The sequence below is a fragment of the Dipodomys spectabilis genome, unplaced genomic scaffold (genome assembly GCF_019054845.1).
Source record: "Dipodomys spectabilis isolate Male_0828 unplaced genomic scaffold, ASM1905484v1 ptg000149l, whole genome shotgun sequence".
Classification (NCBI taxonomy): domain Eukaryota; kingdom Metazoa; phylum Chordata; class Mammalia; order Rodentia; family Heteromyidae; genus Dipodomys; species Dipodomys spectabilis.
The window spans coordinates 1,256,133-1,274,465 of record NW_024870826.1 but is presented as its reverse complement, the minus strand read 5'-3'; the positions used below and the strand labels follow the sequence as shown (position 1 = coordinate 1,274,465).

At 36.8% G+C, this 18,333-nt stretch overlaps 1 pseudogene; it reads left to right on the top strand.

The window, feature by feature from the left end:
- The first annotated feature begins 8,334 nt into the window (after positions 1-8,334).
- Positions 8,335-8,431, top strand: LOC122118407 (annotated as a pseudogene).
- The last annotated feature ends 9,902 nt before the right edge of the window (positions 8,432-18,333 follow it).

Here is an 18,333-nt window from a genome sequence, read left to right as displayed (position 1 = left end):
TCACCATTCTCAGTAAAATACACAATACTCCATGGATAAGACAGTAAATAAGGAGAAGAAGTACACCAAATGCAAGATGCTGTCCACACATGTATGTAAATATAGATCCTATGTTTAAATAATGAATTTATGACTATCGTGGCCCACCCTGGGGATCAATGTCAGATCTTGGGAATGGCCTAATTCCTTAGTTGCTCACAGGCTGGTGTGTTCACCTTGAACTATTCGTTAATTGGTCTCCTGCCATTTGGAAGTGGCAGGACCAGGATTCCAAATGTGGGCTCCAGCTCCCACCACTTAAACCTCAGGATAGGGAACTCACCAGTCTGTCCAAAAACATCAGCAAGACCAGTGATTAACCAGGCACCAATGATTAACTGGCTTTTACCAGTCCTCCTTGATACTTACAAGGCTGTTATAGGAGGATCATGGTCAAAATCACCCTAAGCAGGAAAGTCCTTGAGACCCCTGTCCAACTTGTGCCAACAAAGCCAGAAGTGGAGTGTGTGGCTCCAGTTGTAGAGGGCTAGCCTTGAGCAAAAGCAGCTCATGCACTGTGCCCAGATCCTGAGTTCATGGTCCAGGACTGGCAATAGACATACAGGCATGCAGGCATCCAGCTAAAGCAGGTCACCCTCTTTTCCCCAATTGGATCGGACAGCTTTCCCTGGGAAAGGGGCTGCTGTCATCTTGATTCTGCCAATTCTGCCTGCATCACAGGATTCCAGCCTCACCCACATTATTTCTTGGTTCTTTCTGACCAATGGGATAAAAGAATGGTGGCCACGCCCACATTCCCTGCTGCCCTATAGCAGTGGGATTCCCTCTGTTGGTTGACACCACTACCAGCAGTTGAGGAAGCTAGAGGTGGCTGAGTGATAAGAGACTCGAGGCCTAGGAGGAGAGGCCTTGGTCAGCCCCACCACGTGCCCACCACTGTCCCAGCCCCCTTACCACCTTCCCCTCAGCACAGCGTTTCAAACTTGGTGCTGCTGGCTCAGAACTGCAGTGCCTCTTTGGAGTCCTCAGTCAAAGGTGCAATGGTGTGCTGCCAGCCATCTTGTGGCCCTGACCTAATCATGGCACCCCTGTCCTCTGCTCTGGGCCTGAGTGTCTACCATGCCTCTTCCATCGCTGCTTGCCCTTCCCAGAGCAGTTTCCAATAGCTTCTCCCAGCAGCATATGTGAGTGGCCACCACATAAGCCCGTATTCCACGACCCCATATCTCCTCTCCTCCCAACCACCGTGAACCCTGCCTGTCCCATGCCCCACAGTCTGGCCAAGGCCCTGCCACAAATGCACCCAAGGGATGGGGGTAAGTGTTGGCCTGAGGATCCCACTCCCATCCCTAGCAGCCAGAGTCCCAGGAAACGGGGAGATGCAGGGTTAGGTGAGGAGTGGGCACAACAGAGCCCCTGACCTGGATTAATGGGAGCCACACAGAGGCGTATCTGCACCCTTTCTCTCCCTGGTGGGAACCTGGTGTCTTTAGTCAGAGTTTGAGTGCAGCATGTTCACACCTGCCTTCTGGGGTCTTTTCCTTTTTACTTGGGTGGAGGGTGTTGGATTATGAAGATAGACCCCCCCCCCTTGCTGTGTGAGCCCTTGTCTTCTGTGCTGGGTCACCCTTTCATTTGAAGAGGGTCCCAGAAAAACCCAGTAGGGAGGTGAGGGTCCTGGTGGTTAGAACTGATGTGAATATCTGGGAGGAACGCTCCCGCCCCAACACACACACATACAATTGGCCTGTTCCCCCCTCCCCAGCTGTCAACAGGTCTAGTGGGCGATCACATTTCCCAGCTCTGCCAGCTTCTGCTGGTGCTCCCTGTACATCTGGTCTTCAACAAACTCAGGAGAGGCACTGCTCTGAGTTTATGTGTGTGTGTGAGAGAGAGAGAGAGAGAGACAGACAGACAGACATACAGACAGACAGACAGACAGACAGAGGCAGAGACAGAGACAGAGACGGAGACAGAGACAGAGATAGACAGAGAGAGAGACAGATCATCTATCTCCTTGTACAGCCTGACTGTGCTCAGGTGAGTAATCTGTTGGAAAATTGCAGGTGCTTCATGTTGCCCGGGCTGGCTATGAGCCATGATCTTCATGTCTCAGCCTCCTGTGTAGTTAGGATTATAGGCCTGACCCACCAGCACCTGGCTTAAGTGTAATTCTGATATTCCTTCTTTCAATCTCTCTCCCTCATAGGAACTGATTTGAATGGGTGCTGGAGGAGGTGGGCCAGCGTCCCCAAGTGGCTGGAACCAAGGTTTACCTCTCATTCTGGAGGTGGGTTGTGGGTCAGGAGCTGTTTCACTCATTCTGTTATACCAGGTCCATGAATTAATCCCCTCTGTGCCCTGGCTAGACCGTGACGATCATTCATTTTCCATCTAGCCTTACTGGACTTAGTATTTTGTTCTATGTACTTTTCTAGCAAAAATTTCTATCCAAAGTTATGATACATAGTCACCGAATGAAAATGTAATGCCATCTTAAGAAAGTTATTAAGGGCTCTGGGAATGTGGCTTCATGGTATGTTGATTGCCTAGCATGCATGAAACCCTGAGTTCAATTCCTCAGTACCACATAAACAGAAAAAAAAACATTGGAAGGGATGCTGTTCCTCAAGTGGTAGAGTGTTCCCCTTTAGAAAAAACAAAGCTGAGGCATAATTCCCTAGCCCTGAGTTTAAGTCCCAGAACTGGCAAAACAACAACAGCAACAAAAACAAAAACAACAGCAACATTTAGTTAGTAAATGAAAAAAAATAAAGAATCCATACTTGGAATATATGATTCCTCTTTCCATACTGATACCTGACAATAGTCCCTAATTCATGTACGTTACCTATATTAGGATAGTGTGTTGAAAAAATGTTTTGTTCATTCGGTCACAGCAATTAATGCCAGGAATATGCTTAGATGTCAGGTGAAGATTAATTCTGTAAATTCAAAGATTCCAGGGTTTTGAGTGGTCACTTCTAATCAGAATGAGAAAGGTAGTCTAAGTGAGATTTGGAAACCTTCTTGGCCAGTCTTGGCACCAAAAAGGCAGAGGCTAGTTAACAGTAGTGACAGAACAGAAGGAATAACTCCAGATGGAAGGAATAAATGATAGTAACTAAGATATAGCAGAAAGTGTTCCAGGGAATCATTTTCGGTTATTGAAGAACTTGTCACCTAGGAATATTCCTCGTTGCCTTTAGCATTCTAAACCTCTTAAGCTAGTTCTTAATCTCTGGGTGATAAATGTATCTCCTTCTATGCTGTTCTTTCATACATGATCTCCTTTGCTTTCTAATAATCTGTCTTTCTCTTTCTCTATGAACATTTCCTGAAACAAAATACACCTACACAGATGGAAGAGGATGCTAATGCAAGCGTCTCATAGCTCATAAGTCATTAATGTAACAAAATGGAAAAAGAGGACATATTTATTGCTACCTCTATTATTCTGAAAACCTGCAATGTCACATCATTTGATTCAGATTTCCATTCTTTGTCTACTTATTGTCATTAACTGCACTAAATGCAAATATGAGCGGGGTGCTGATGGCTCATGCCTGTAATCCTAGCTACTCAATAGGCTGAGACCAGAGGATTGTGGTTCAAAGCCAGCCTGTTCAGGAAAGTCCATGAGACATTGATATTCAATTAACCACCAGAAATCTGGAAGTACTGCTGTATCTAAAGTGGTAGAGTGCTCAACTTGAACTGAAGAGCTGAGTGACAGCACCCAAGATCAGAGTTCAAGCCCCACAACTAACAAAAAAGTGCAAATATGACTTTAAGTTTCCCCAAAAGGAATGATAACATCAACAGTAATCTTTGTAAGCAGAGAAAATAATTCCAAAATGATTCAGTGCACCTACTTTTGCTGAGTTTTTAAAGTTATGGCTTCTTTGCTGGACATATTCTCTTCTTTTAAAAATTGTCAAATATTAGCTTTATAATAAATTTCATCTTATATTTCTTGGTTTAAGACAGAAGTCCATACAGTTGATGTCACTTGGGTTTCTTACTATCTTAGTTCAAAGCCAACCCAGGCACGAGAGTCTGTCAAACTCTTATTTGTAATTAAACACCAAAAAATCCAGAAGTAAAGTTTTGGCTCAATTAGTAGAATACTAGCTTTGGAGGTAGGTGGACAGAAAAGACAATTGATCAGTTACAGGGTCCAGCCTCTGAGTTCAAGCCCCAGAACCAGCACAAACTAAACAAACAAGCAAATAAAAGAAACCCCAGGTATTTCTTTGGGACCCTACTTAAAGGAGTACTGGTCTGAGAAAAGGCTGCTTTTGAAGAGGCTGCTTTTGCTGATCATACTCACTGCAATCTGCTTTTTTGGAATCCTTATTGCTATGGAGAACTCAGAACCAGACTAAAGGAATTGATAACTGAATCGTACAACAAGAGAATCAGCTCAGGAGTGAAACATCCATTCATAAGACACGTTAAAGCCTCCATATCTTTGTTTCTTTGCAGTACAATACTTTTAAAACAACATTATTTCTTCTTCTTCTATGCTGGCCTTCAAAAGGCACATTGTTTACTTTTGTAATGCTCTCAACTAGAAGTTTACAGACAAGTTTATATGAGTAAAGAAGACACTCAAAACAGCCAGTTTCCTTCAAGCCTTCGATTCTTTTCTTGTACAGTAAAAAGGAAAACAAAAGTTCACTTGAACTTTTAAATTCCTCTATGTTCAATTCCTCTCCTGGGATCAGTTTCCACATCCATTAACAATTACTTTCACTTACTTCCAGTAACAATCTATGGTAATATGTTCTTGATCTTGTTTCTTCCATAGTATCTTTAAGCTATCAAGTGTGTCTGAGGATAGGACTATCCAGTTCAGACAAAGAGAACTCGAAGAAGAAAGATAAGGTTTGCAGCAGATGTAGGTGATTTATAATCTTAGACAATCTACTTAAATCTGTTGAAAATTCTCCCCAACCCCAAACTGCCCTCTTTTAAAAGCTTTGTTTGTTTTTTCCAAAGACTGCCCTTCATTAACTATTTAAAATTTTGAGGGATCATATTCATACTCTCTAGAGATGGATGTTTGGTTGTGATTTTTTTTTTTTTGCCAGTCATGGGCCTTGAACTCTGGGCCTGGGTGCTGTCCCTCAGCTCTTTAGCTCAAGGCTAGCACTCTACCACTTGAGCCACAGCACCACTTCTGGCTTTTTTCTGCTTATGTGGTGCTGAGGAATCGAACCCAGGGCCTCATGCATGCAAGGCAAGCACTCTACCACTGAGCCACCTTCCCAGCCCTGGTTGTGATTTTTATGTGTTTTTGCTTTTTGTGTTTTTTCACTGAATTTCAAAAGGTTGTGCAAGTGTGTTACAATTAAATATATCAAATTGTCCAATGCTCCTGGATCAGAGTCACTCTTTCTATCATTCCTACCCCTTCTCCAAGATTTAGTTCTGATTTAACACTTCCTTTATCGCATGTGTACATTGAGTATTATAGCTGTACTTGCCCCTTGTTCTATTTTTCTTTTTTTATTGTGAAAATACTGTACAGAGTGGTTACAATTGCATGGGCAAGATAAGGAGTATATTTCTTATCAAGTATTGTAGCCTCCGCCTTTGTTTCCCCTTCCCATCCCTTCCCATTCTCCCCCCGCCCTGCACACAATCTTCCTCCCCCCCACCAAAGTTGCAATTTTTGTTTTCAACGTAAGTACTTGTACATCTCCCTTGTTCCATTTTTCATTAATTCTATGTCTTTACTATTATTCCTCTCTGGTTTCAAATTCCTAATGGTCATTCTGTTAAACTGTCTGTTGATATTTTGACAGGTTTATATACATTCCATGGAATGTCAATGCTGCATATACTTGAACTGATGTCAGCTTTTATTTCCATAATTCATTCATCTGCAATAACAATTTGCAAGTCTGGAGACGTGAAACACCTAGACATGCTGTTATTCTCATCCATTTGGAAGATTCATCTTTAGTCAACAAGAAAGTTTAAAAATGGCTTAGAATATATTCTTAACTACCAATTTTTATAAATGGCTTTGTACAATAGTGTGTGATTATTTAACTTAACATGGGATAATACTTTATTCTATGTATGAGTTTTGGAAAAAGAAGTAAACTAAAATTTACTACTATAGAGAAATATGATAGAAATAGCAGACAGATTTTATGTCATATCTCTGAAGAGTATCCAAATTCAAGACATAAAGTCATATTTCTTACTATGTTAGACAGATAGGGAAAACATAAAACAACATATGATAAGGCAATTATTTGTGACTTTTTAAAATGTACCTTATTAAGCGATGAAATTTACTTTATTAGCTAACTTTTGGGTTTGAAATATGGGAGGCTGATCTATTTAACACATTTCTGGAAGGTACCTACTGAACAATAAAAGTGGTGGGTTGTACTATTTCTACAGTATAATAAATGGTCGAACCTATTTGGCATTAGTGCTGGGTAAATAAATCAACTCTATTTAACTTCCTCTCTACAATTGAAAAACTTGTAATGTCACTAAATATCATCTAATTGTCAAATGTTATTTTGGAGAATGTGATTTTAAAAAGTTTATTTGAAAAGGAATACATTTTCAGATTAAATATATGTTAACATTGGTTTGAGTGTGACAACATTTTTATAGCACAGAACCAAGTTGTACTGAAGTACCTGTGTTTTGAAGCACTAAGGAGCTTTTCAATTAATGTTTTTCTGAATTATATTTGACCTCTAAGTCAAGTTTTCCATGACTTGGTAGACCAATTATGGATCTATTCTTCCAGGAACTATTTTTTAACCAATTTATGCTGGACTGAAATCTTTCATTAATCATTAGAGGAGAGGTACTAAAAATAATCTTATGACACTTTGAGATCTTGTTCACTCATAATGGCTGGTCATCTGTAAATTGAAAATTTGAATTACAGTACATTCTCTCAGATTTTGTGATCTCTTCCTTCCTTTTAAGTTGCCTTGAATTTCACAATTGCTTACTGCTAATTTCTGCATCTCAAGATATTTGGGCCCTGAAATATAGGAAATGAGAAATTGAGATGGGTCTTGAATTATTTTCTGTTTCCATGATGCATGAGAAGCAGAGTAAAATCCCTTATAGATTAGAGGAAAACATTGTTTTTTACCATGTGAATTCAGAAGATCAAGAACACTTACAAGGTATCACAAATTTATACCGAAGACATGGTACTGATAACTTTTATATTCTAAAATATTTTCTAAACCTAATTATTCATATTCCAATTGTATTTATTGTAATAAATAAATATCAATTTGCCAAATTATCAACTAATTCTAGTAAGTTTCACTGTGTGAAGTATGAAATCAGCACATATAAATATAAAATAGATAACTATGTATAATATAATAAAAAGGCACATGTTTTGCATTGTTCTGTTGTGGTTAGGGTTTCAAAGGCAACTATGTTTCAAAATATTATTCTTTTTTCTCTAACTTAGTGTTTGATAGGGTTAGACCTAAAGCTTTACCATTTGTAAATTTATAACCTGGAAGCAAGTGGAAACATGGTGATTAAAACATTAACAATTTAAGGCCTAATAATGAGGAGAAACATAGGGACTTCCACGGCAACTATGAAAATATTTGATGATAGAAAGGCAGTAGTGTAATTCCTGCATGGTTGGATGGTAGACAGGCCAGGACATTAGGTAATAAATGCATATGAACAATTTATTCTCCCCCTTGTCTTTAGCTACTTTTGAAATGGTAGGTAAAATAAACAATTATATTTTGATAAATACGTTCTAGTCTGAACAGTTCTGTCTGAAATGTTCATCTCTCTATGATCCCTTGTAACTAAGATTTGTTTTGTTCAAGTAAGACAATCTAGGGTGTCACGGTAAGATATTCTGGTTGGTCTGCTCCTACATGGAAGAAGGGTAAAGAGTCAGGGAGATATTTGTGCCTGTAAGACCTCATTTGGGAAAATTTCAGCTGTAGAGGTTTAGAAGTAGCTCTTAATCAAGCCTTACTTTCAATCCATTAGCTCCACAAAGGTAACTCAGTTGGATAAATAAGTACTTGAAAAAGCCATCACCTTTGGACCTAGCTATAAATTTTTGAAATTACAATCAAATCCCAAATGAAAAAGACTTAAAATAATTATTGACACAAAATATTTCAAATGTGAGCAATCGACTGAACAATATAATTTTTTCCAGTATTCACAGAATTTTAGGGAAATAAGATCAATCGCATTGTTAGGAATAATAAAGTTTCCTTGTTACAAATAGGCACCCAAGGATATAAGCCTGTTTAAAGATTGCATCATTAACTACTTAAATTTAGAGGACACTACATGCTTCAGCAACACGTATACCCAAATTAAAATACAGATATTAACATGGCACTTGCACAAGGATGATATGAAAATTTGTGAAGTATTCCATATTTTTCATTCTTCAGATTCAAGAAATGAAAAACAGTTATTAAAAAGCTGATTACAAAATTACAAATGTAATAATACATGTAATTCATATAATTAAAAGTTAGTTTGACCTCAGTGTATAAAATCTTCACCTTAGAAAGGCCTTTACATAGCATAACCTTTACAAAACTGTTGAAAATAGACAACTTTGTCACTTTTACCCAAAGAAATAAAATAGTATAAGGACCTAGGAAAAAAAAGAATCTTAAAATGTTTCTATCTGGAATGCAATCTGAAAGGACATACTAATGAACCTATATATTATAAAACAATGTAGAATTTAGAGTATAACTAGGAGAGAATAAAAAAAGATTATGGACATTATACAAACATAGATTATAGAATATTTTTAAATAGACTATTTTCAGACAATGACCAGAAATACTTCAGTTTCTCTACTACTCATTTCAAAAGATAAGTTAAAATTATTTCTGATTAAAAAATAACCAACTCTGCAGAAATCATTATAGATGTATATAAAAACTCTTGAATATATTTTGACATCAAATGCAGGCAATTCACTTGGAAGTATTCCACAGAATCGATGAATTTTTACAGTAAGAGATTGTTGTTGCCAGGTGCCAGTAGCCATGCCTATAATCCTAGCTACACAAGAGGCTGAGATCTGAGGATCTCGGTTCAAAGCCAGCCCGAGCAGGAAAGTCCATGAGATTCTTATCTCCAATAAACCACTAGAAAACTGGAAGTGGAGCTGTGGTGCAAGCGGTAGAGCACTCTCTTTCAGCCGAAGAGCGCAGGTATAGCACCCAGGCCCAGACTTCAAGCCCCACAACCAACCAAATAAAAAAAAAAAAAAAAACCAACAACAACGAGATTTCTTTTATTTAGATTGTGAAAATATTTTGTAAGGACATAAAAGGATGGACTGTCATTTTTGAAAATTAAGAAACTTAACCAAACCATTAGGACTGAGGAGAACAATTTGTACAGCCTTCCACAACTTCAAAGATGTAGTGATACATACTTTTCCTTTTGGCCATATCAAATGCAGTTTCTTCCAAGTTGTTCTTCAGGCCTGGATTGACATAAGGGTTCAACAGAAGGAGATCCAAAGTATCTTTGCTATCTCAATTCTCAGCATCAAGATGCAAGGGGGTCAAGAGGCCTTTAGTTTTGGCATTGGTATCTGCATCATGATGAAGTAAAAAAGAAGCCACACTGGTATTATTCCATATATATGCATTGTGCTGGGGTGTCCAGCCATCTACAGTTACTGCATCTGTCGCTGAGCCACCAACTCATGGACAATGTCTAAGTGTCCATTGTAGGCTTCCTGATGAAGTTGGGTATATTCATCGTCATCCCTAGTATTCACATGAGTGGCCTTTTAGGAAAGTAGTCTCCACACTGTAGTAAGCTGATTATTTTCAGCAGCCCAAAGAAAAAATTTGTTTGGATCCTTCTCCATTTAATTCTTGCAATTGATATCATTCCTCACTTGTTCATCTTGTTCCTCATTTTCATCATAATTGCCTAACCAGAGACTTTGAATGCCAATGGGAATAAGGTGTCCATGTATTTCCCTACATAGATTGAACTGGTCAGAAATATCCAGTGAATTTTCTGCATATGTTTTTTCACCATGATTTCTATTCTCTTTTTCCATTATTACTACTCAAAATTATTCTAACTTGAGAGTAAGGAATTTATGGAGAGCAGAGGAAAGATGTTCCTCAATATTAAAAGGTACAGACTCAAAATGAGGACCATGGGTGTCTTTATGTGCAGCTTATTCTAGGAATTAGAAAACATGAAATAATGACTTCTATAAAAATGATCTGGGAAATGTCAAAGCAGAAAGTGAAATGAGGAAACCAAAAACATAAAAGCAAAATAAATTAGGATAATTATGTAACAATAATATTATGCTGATTCTGAACTGCTGTTTGTTTGTTTGTTTTTGGGTCCGGGCGTGGGGCCTGAACTCTGGGCTTGGGCACTGTCCCTCAGCTCAAGGCTAGCGCTCTACCACTTGAGCCACAGTGCCACTTCTGGCTTTTTTCTTTTTGCTTATGTGATGCTGAGGAATAGAACCCAAGGCCTCAGGCATGCAAGGCAAGCGCTCTACCACTGAGCCACCTTCCCAGCCCGAACTATTGTTTTGATTATATTCTCTAAGAAGAAAAAGCGAGAATAGATAGCAAAGGACTACTAATATGTTTTGACTTCTCATTAAGCACCTTCAATCACCAAAATCACATGAAAACAATAGACAGGCCTAATTTATTAGATGAAAACAAGTGTCTTTAAAAAAAAAAAACAAAAGAATTTAAGTAGTCATGCAAAGGACTTCGATTTTACTACAGCACTATACATTTTTTTATAATGTTGAGTAACAATAAATATTGGATCCATTAGAAAGCTCTTAAAGCTTATATGTTCAATAGTAAGTTCTCTTACACTATATCATGATATTTTTTGCAAATGATCTTACCAAGAAATTTACATTACTAACTTGAATTTCTGACAGAACAATATCATCACTGCACATCTTGCTTTTATCATCTACGTTTTAAATTACTATTTAAATATGTGCATTAGATAAGCATAAAAGAATAATAGAAGCCACGCTGACGGCTCATGTCTTTAATCCTAGCTAATCAGAAAGATGAAATCTTACGATTGAGGTTTGAAACCAGACCAAGAAACAAAAAGTCCAGGGGCTGGGAAGGTGGCTCAGTGGTAGAGCTCTTGCCTTGAATGCATGAGGCCCTGTGTTTGATTCCCCAGCACCACATAAGCAAAAAGAAAAAAAGCCAGAAGTGGCACAGTGGCTCAAGTGGTAGAGCGCTAGCCTTAAGCTGAAGAGCTGAGGGACAGCACACATACCCAGAGTTCAGGCCCCAAGACCGGACCCACACCCCAAAAAAAGAAAAAATTAAAAAAATCCATTAGATTCTGATTTGAAGGTAACCAGCAAAAGCTAGAAATGGTACTGTGGTACAAGCGGTAAAATGCTAGCCTTGAGAAAACTAAAACAAAAAAAACCCAACAAATTCTGGGACAGAGCCAGGCCCTAAGTTCAAGCCTTAGTATTAGCACCAAACAAATGAATGAATTACTTAATTAAAATAAATTAAGTGGTCACATGTGGCGAGGCAAGTAAAATGTAACACCCGTGGTGACGGGATTGTGTATTATTTTGTAATGAGGTAAATAATCATTTGTCCTAATCACTAATATTTTATTTGAACTTTTTTGTACAATAAACCCTGAATTTAGCATGCCTGTATATGTGTGTGTGTACATGTGCACACATGTGTGTATGTGTATATGTACGTGTGTGCTGTTGCAATGTTGCTTGCCATTGTGAACAAGTTGAGGCTGAAAAGATCTAACTGTGTTGCAATATTTTATTTATCAGTATCTGTCATGTCATTTCTATGGAACCACCCTTCTGTACATTTTAGTTGTCAAATAATAACATCATCATAATCAAAGCATTTACAACATTAAGTTAGATAAAAGAGACCGCTTTCAGCACTTATTATATGTTAGGTGAGAAGATACAGACATAATTAGGTAGTAAGTTATTGGTGTAAGCTGATTGTCAGTACAAAATATGTACTTGATCTCTTAAATTTTTTATACATTTAAGATATACTCATGAAGTGGGTTTGAATGACTTGACCAAACAAGTATTACTCTCTGGTTATTCCTGTGAAACACAAGGTCGATAAACTCTTTCCAGATTTCTGTTGAAAATAACTTTCTTAGTAAGATCATATCTATTCTAAGAGATAATCATCTCCATATTACATTTGAATATCCCATCTTATTGCCTGAAAATCAGTATTGTGGATATGCTTGTTAGATATTCCTTTCAAAAACAAACAAACAAAATCATGTGTCATCTCCAAATGGTGGATGTATTTGAAGTTGTTTTGTACATGCAAAGGGATCTTCACGAATGGCTCTTTTGTGGGATTAACTATGGCAACTTTAACAAATAAGGCTTTTTAAATATCTTTTCCAATATAAATAACATCCCAGAGCGAGTCCTAAATTTCTGAAAAAATTTTGACTATTTAAGTATTATTTCAGTTCATTGACTGTAGAGCTGAAGACATTTCGAAATAAATATTGTTAAGATCTGAAAATGTAAGTAGGTATATAGGCTTTTTATGCATCATTTTATGAAAACCCAATTTTTATGAAAGTAAATGAAATAGAATAATAGAATGTAAGTGAATTTCATAAGCTAATTATTAGTATAACTTTGTTTTCTATTAACACAGTCCTTTGAATATAGATGATGCAGTTAAATTATTTCCTTTGTGTCTCTTAACTTTAGTTAGTTTTAGAATCTGTATACGTAGAAGAGTGAATTTGTAGTATAAATAAAGGTCTTTAAAATGATTAGGATTAATCTTGTGTTTTGTGTCCTACGCCCAAGAAAATAAGTTATTTTCAAGTGTTAATAGTTTATCATTATCATTATCATAACACATTTTGAAAAAATGCAGTAGTATTGATGTCTTTTTAAACCAATTGTATTCACAAGTTGGAGAGTCTTAAATTCATATGTAAGTCTTCGTGTCTATGAGTTTTAACCTCTTGTTCCTAACATTAATGATAGGCCAGACTGCATTTTGGGGTATATGAAACGTAAAATATTTATCTGGGTTCAAATGTGATTTTTATATCAGTCTTGCTTTAAGAACATTTTAAAGTAATACATTTCTCTCAAAATGTTGGGTGTAAAAGCAATCAAAATACATCTAATGGTAAACAACTTAGGTGAGCAATGTGGAAATGATTGTTTCCATAAGATCTGCAGTCTGTTTCCAACAGGATTTGGCAGGTCGTTCTTTCACTATGACTGTGTTAAACAGAGATGTGGTCCCCAGGCAGTGCAGAGTTCAGTCATGGGATAGTATATGATTTTTACTATTTTGAGCGAGAAATCAAGAATGTTATAGTTGAGCAGTTCCTTTCGCCAGGGAAGTATAAATTGATTATGAACTTAGACTTTTCATATTACAGTTACTTATTTTCTTTTATTTTTTGTTCAGTCATGGGGCTTGAACTCTGGGCTTGGGCAGTGTCCCTGTGCTCTTCCACTCAAGGTGAACGCTCTGCCTCTTGAGCCACAGTGCCACTTCCAGTTTACTAGTGGTTTATTAGAGATAAGAGTCTCACAGTCTTTCCTGTCTGGGCTGGCTTTGAACTGTGATCCTCAGATCTCAGCCCCCTGACTAGCTTGGATTTCAGACGTGAGCCACTGGCATCTACCTGTTACCTATTTCCTAACAAAGTTAAAGGGATATATTATTAGAGTGTGCCCAACAATTTTGGGCAATTTTCTTAGAATTAGTAGATTGAGTGCTGGTATTTTAGTCATAAAATAGAATGAGTTTATTTGATATGGTGGGAATGAGCCACATGCTAACACTTAACATGTGTGCAATGTTGTAATAGTAATTCCAACTCAGAAGTCTTCAATATCATCATCTGAGAATTAAAAATAGAAGTAGTTCCATTTTATGGTAATATTGTGAGTATTAAATTAGATATCATAGGTAAAGTGCTTGGAAAAACAAGCAGTATTTGATACTTTCTACTTGTTATTTTATCATGTGATGATTCTAATACTTTTACTGTGATTTTTATATTGTGTCTATTTAGGATATGCAATGTGCTGAATTGATATTCATTGCATTGTGAGAAAAATACCTGCAGGTAAAATTTCTGAGGAGGAAATTATTATATTGACTCATGGTTTAAGAGAACACAGTTTAAGATCAGATATCTCCATTGTTTTTAATTATATTCTTATTAAATAGTTGTATGAAGGAATTTCCCTTCAACAAATCAGTTTATAAGTACAATGGATCGTTAAATAACTTTCCCACACACTTCCAAAGCTCACCCCACTTTATTTTTTCTAGTTTCATACTATCTGCATTGAATATTATGCCTTCATTGTCTTCCTTCATAGCTCTCTTTATTCCTTCCCTTTGACTTCCCCTCACACCTTCCAAGTGATAGTTTTCTGATATTCATTTTGTAGGATTAAAAGTTCCATTTTATAAGAAAATAAACCTTTTAACTAATCCTCAGCAAATATCATGGGTTGGTTAATACTGTTGTCTAAACTTGCATAAATTTTGGCTTCAAAATACACGACGGAACATGGGTCCTTTGTGTGACTGGTTCTGAATTAACTTACTTAACATATTTTTAGATCTATCTATTTCATCACAAATGATTTAACAGTCTTTATAATGGATGGGTGCAATTCAATTGTGTATATGTTCTACACATTCTCCATCCCTCCATCCGCCAAAAGGCATCTGGACTGTTTCCATAACTTGGCTATGGTGAATCATGCAGCAGTTAACATGATTGTGAAAGTGATTTTATTGTAATCTTTTGGAAGAATTCATCCCTATCTTTTTGGGAGCAATCCTCTAGCCAATTTTACAGAATATGCACATCCCTCCCTTCATCTCCATCACAACGTGTTGCAAGTCTTCAAAAACAAACTAACCCCTAATGGTCTCAATAAGCTAAAACCACACGGTGCCCATATTTTTCAATACATTTTTTTCATAATTGTACACATAATTTAGTGAGAACCTTTGATGTACTTTCCTAATGTGGGAATGAGGGACATGACAATAGAGTAAAAGTAAGAAATATGCAATGTAATTGCCTATTATCATATTTAAAATCTTTTTCAGCTCTAATTCATAGACCCACTATTATTTTAATCTTTATTTGATTGCTTCATCTATCTCCTAAATTATAACAGGTGATTTAAATACAAAGGCAAAAAAGTGTAGTTTGATTTTGACACTCATGTGTGAGGATCCATGATATGGGCAATACATGGATTGAAATTAATAGCCATTATTTGTTTTGTTAAAGTAAAATTGGTTTTCCCAAACTGATTCTTGCAATACATATTCAATTCAACAAGAAACATTTGACAAATCCTTGTTTTATTCATCATTAACTTTTGTTTCCATTTTATTTTATAACGAATGATAATTTCATAAACCTACTATAGATACAAAAATATATTAAATATTTCTATCTGAGGATAGGAAGGTGGCTCAGTGTTGAAGCGCTTGCCTTGCATGCATGAGGCCCTGGGTTCAATTCCTCAGCACCACATAAGCAAAAAAAGGAAAAAGCTGGAAGTGGCCCTGTGGCTCAAGTGGTAGAGCTAGCCTTGAGCTGAAGAGCTGATGAACAGCATCCAGGCCCAGAGTTCAGGCCCCACGACCAAACCTCCCAAAATTATTTATATCTGTATGCATTGATATATACATACACACATATATTATACAGGTTATAATGCTAATTTATAACTTCTGTAACAATTTAATAAATTATAAAAACATCAATGGCTCATGCCTGGAATCCTGGTTACTCAGGAGGCTGAGATATAATGATCATAGTTTGAAGCCATCCTGGGCAGGAAAGTCCAAGAGCCTCTTATCTCCAAACAACTAAAAGAAAATCAGAATTGGAACTGTGCTCAAAAGAGTAGAGTGGTAGCTTAGAGAGAAAAAGCTCAGGGACATCACTCAGGATCTTAGTTCAAGAACTACAATCTACCCTAAAAAGTCTATTTAATTTACCCCTGTGTAAATAGAGTATTTCCATCACCCAAATTCACATCCATTTTCATTTGCAAGGTAACACTATTACGTATTTAGTATCACATACATTATCACTTAAGTAGAAAGCATTGCAACATGGGTTCATTCTATCTCTTTCATGGATTTTAGTCCACCCAAATACTCAAATTTTACAATTATTCCATTAAAGCCATAGCTTTTTTCTTTAATACCCATAATATTAGAGCTTGAATTGAGTGTCTTGTGTCTCATAAATGGGTGTTCTTACCACTTTGTCATGCCCCAACCCTAAATGATCCTGATTAATTTTCAGATAGAATCTGGCTTCCTACTTGTGTGTAATCGTGGGCTCAGCCCACTTGATGTTATTCTTCCTGGAATTTAGAATAACAGATGCCTGGAATTGTGTACAGATCTTTCTACCCAGTCTGGACTTTAACCACTATCCTCACAACAGTACACTCTCATATAGTCAGGATTTTCATAAGCTTATCATAGCTGATTTTTTAAAAAATCTTTGCATTTCCTGCAGGTTCTTAAGTACTGAATTAATTTGTGGTTTTGGGGGGGGGGTTGTTTTCTTTCATTTGAATGTATGTGTTGAGTTTTTCTTCACTTTTCCTTTTGTTTCTTTCACGCAAGTTCTTACCTAAAGTGCTGAGAAACCAATTCTTCTTTTGCAAGATAGTGAAGGTGAACATTACTTAGTCCAAAGCAATTTCAGTAATATTTAAACACCTTCATATTTATTAATGGTATACAAATGCTAAGTTGCTGAGAAAAGTCTTTTTATTTTCACAGTTGTCTTTGGGATACACAGACAGATCATGAATTATATGAAGATAATAAAACTACAGATGCTTGCCTGGAGGAGAAAAACCTATCATTAATTGTTTGACAGTGGCTTCCCTTCTCATGAAAGAAATATGTTGCTTTATGCAGGATTTCTCAAAATCAAATTGCTAGGAAGAACCTAAGCAATCATCTAACACTACCGAGTTGAAGGAGATGATTTGACCTCCTGAATAATTGACATTTGGATCAAATAAAAGCAGGCTTCCAAAAAGAGAGTACACTTTAGAAAAACGTAACGAGTTGTATGTAAACTGGTGCTTAGTTGGTTTTGTTAATTTGTGAACTAATACAGGGAAATAAATTACAGCAAGGTTAAAAATTAAAGAACTCTGTATTGAAATACATATTTGTGTGTATGTGTGTGAGTATGTGCACGTGCCTGTACACACATGCGCATGTGCGTGTTCTCATGCATGCAGTCATCATTCTTGTGGCTTGATAGTGCCTGGGCATTATGCCTAAGCTTCTGTGCCCCAGGATATTGCTCTACCACTTGAGCCATTGCTTCACTTCTGGTTTTTTGGAGATAATGTATTTTCATGATGGGACTGGCTTTGAACAGTGCTCTTCAGATCTCAGCCTCTCAAGTAGCTAGCTAAGCTGATTCAGCCTCTAAGTAGCTAGTTAAAATTCTGCCTGTCCACTAGGCTTCACTGCTCTTTTATTCTTTTCTTGAGGTAATCACAAGTCTAAGTCATGTATATGTCTAATTGCTTTAAAAATATTGTTACTGCTTTGCATCAGAGGTTCCCATGTGTACTCTTAACTATTGAGGAGGCTTGAGAACAGAACCCAGGACAAATTTTAGTGGACTTCCTTCTCAATCTATAGCTGGGTTCATTGTATCATTTCCACCATCCTGCACTATCCTAGAGACTCAGATGGGAAGGATCCAGGCCAGCCAAGGTAGGAAACTAGACAAGTTGGTGTGCAACTCTGATGCCATTGATGATATGAAGGCACAAAGGACAGATCAGGTTCATGTTCTTGTGGAAAGGGAACCACTATCTTAATATTAACCACTGATATTATGCCATCCTAGCAAGAACAATATCCCAAGTGGAAATCCCCACAATTTACTAAAACCAAAATAAGTATATAGATTTTCATCCAAAACTTAGTACAATCTGTTGTTTGCTCTAAAATCATCTTTATCTCATTATCATATAATGTGACAGAATAGTTTCTTCATTAAACTTATTATATATTTAAAAGACCTAGAAAATTTTTTCTCTTATTAAGTGCAAACGAATGTCAAATTGCCTCATTTTGTACATATTTGTCTACCACTGAAAATTAATCTAATGTTTATTATAGTAATATATTCTGATTTATTACTTTACTTTGTAACAGTTTTTAAACTTTTTTCTTCTCTGCTGAAATTTAAGTATTTAAATATTAT